Source organism: Cnephaeus nilssonii (genome assembly GCF_951640355.1).
Source record: "Cnephaeus nilssonii genome assembly, chromosome: 18".
Taxonomy (NCBI): Eukaryota; Metazoa; Chordata; class Mammalia; order Chiroptera; family Vespertilionidae; genus Cnephaeus; species Cnephaeus nilssonii.
This window is the reverse complement of record NC_137089.1, coordinates 20,676,603-20,678,681: the sequence shown is the minus strand read 5'-3', so window position 1 is coordinate 20,678,681 and position 2,079 is coordinate 20,676,603. Positions and strand designations below refer to the sequence as shown.

General features: G+C 49.5%; 1 pseudogene across 1 annotated transcript; it reads right to left on the bottom strand.

Annotated features, from left to right (window-relative positions):
* Positions 1–311: 311 nt before the first annotated feature.
* On the bottom strand, positions 312–882 carry LOC307114244 (ribonuclease H2 subunit C-like; annotated as a pseudogene). Its single transcript has one exon. The product of its transcript is annotated as a ribonuclease H2 subunit C-like (transcript).
* Positions 883–2,079: the final 1,197 nt, after the last annotated feature.

Here is a 2,079-nt window from a genome sequence, read left to right as displayed (position 1 = left end):
ATGGATGGCTCTTCTCTATCTTAGTTTACAACATGACCATTTATGTTTGTTGCTAGTAGAATAAGCATCTCTGGGTATCTACTGGGAAAAACAAATATTTATCTAAGTTTTCTATATACTATAGAGTTTATGATACAACTAGAGGCCCAGTGCATGATTGAATCATGCACGTGTAGGGTCCCCTACACGCTTTCACTTTTCGCGGTGGAGCTGGGTGCCTGTCCGCTGGTGCCGAAACAGACAGGCACCCAGGTCCCCCACTTTTGTTTTTTTTGTTTTGTTTTTGTTTTTGTTTTTGCTGTGAAAGAGCTCATTTATTGGGGTGGTGGACTCAGTGGATCCAAAGTGGAGAGCTGGTGAAGGGATCGGTGGCTTCCAGTTTCAAGCGCTGGTTCTCAGTCCTGCGGCACCTGTTTATGGATCGCTTAGGCGAGGCTGGGCCAGGTCAGGGCCGCACGCACTTTGGCATCCGGGCCAGGGATGCTCTCCAGGCCCCACAGGGTGAAGCGGCTGAAACTGGCGGAGGCACGAATAAAGCGGTTGAAGTCCCACTCCAGCGCCTCCGGGGGTTCCACCAGCTCCTGCTCCTCCTTGTCGGATCCCGCTGAAAAGTCCTGCTTCCCCACCGACTGCTCTTCCATCACCATCACGTATCCCAGCAGGCCAGGCGGCACCTCCACCTCCTCGCCCCTCAGACTGCGGCCCCGAAACGACACTTGGAGTCCATCGGGACCCTGACGGATGGCCGGGGTGAAAAAGCCCCCACAGGGGCGGGCCGGTTAACCCGGACTTCACAGGGCAGGAGGTGCAGCGTGTGCGCAGAGCGACGGGGCGTAGGTGGATGCGGTGCTTCTCCATGTCTTCCTCGTCGCTGCTCTCCATCCTCTGCCGGGTTTCCGTGGCTCGCTGACTGAGGCCAGAGCTCGCTCCCCCACTTTTGATGGTCCGTGGCCGCTGAAGGGGGCTACCCTGCAGTTGAGAGGCGCAGGGGGAGGGACCCCCTCAGCGGCCCCGGATCTGGCCATTGAGAGGCACAGCGGGCGGGAGTCCCGCCCCCTGCACCTCTCAACAGCAGCGTAGCCCCGCTCAGTGGCAGCGGAGCCAGCCGGATAGGCCACTCCTAGTCCCGCCCCCCAGCCTCCTGCCGCCCAATCGTGGGCTTAGCGGAGTGATGGTAATTTACATGGTACTCTATTATTAGATAGGATAATGAAGGAAGGTAAACAATGGTTTCATGGTCTCAGCTTCATGCCCTTTCCTACTTTCCATATACTCTCTTCCTCAATTCTCTGTTTCATCCAAGAACATTATGACTAATTTTAATTAATTAATTGATTAGTCAATATTCAAGAAAAGTAAAGATTCTGGGAAAAGAAATTTTGGGGTGGAGAGATTGGCACTTTGTCGGGAACCAGTCTGAATGTCTGGAAGATTTTAAATGAAATTCATCAACCCAACTTAAAGCTTTGCTCTGTGACTTAGAGAACATTCTTTCTGAAAGGTCAGTCTCTGAAACCATACCCATTCACTGTCTTTATTATATTTATTTATAAGAGACAGTCTTTACTGTGGCTATCATGTTTTGATACCTCCTGTCTTTGTGACTTCTACTTCCTGCTGCTCTTACTCTCTTCTATTGCTGGCCCTCTTGAAGGTTCTGGAGCCACCAAGGTCACTTCTGACCAAGGGGATTTGCATTTACAGTTTTCTCTGCCTTCAGTGTTCCTTTTACAGGTATCCTCATGCCCAGTTTCCTTCCTTACTTCCTCCAGTCCATGTCCATATGTTACCTTATTGGCAAGGCCTTCCCTGAAGGGTATTCTGTACCTCTCCCCACGCCTAGCACAACTTGTTATATTTGCCTTGGTTTATTTTTCTCCATAGCATGCGTTACTATTTGATAGATATGTGTGTGTTTTGTAATTTTCTACTTTTCTTTTCCCTTGATAATGAAAGTTCTAAATCTCATGAGGGCAAGGTCTTCTCTGTTTTGTTCATTATTTTCTCAGCATTTATTACAGGGTCAGAAATGGTAAAATTTTTTACTGAATGAGAATGAAAGTGGCCGGAACTGGTTTG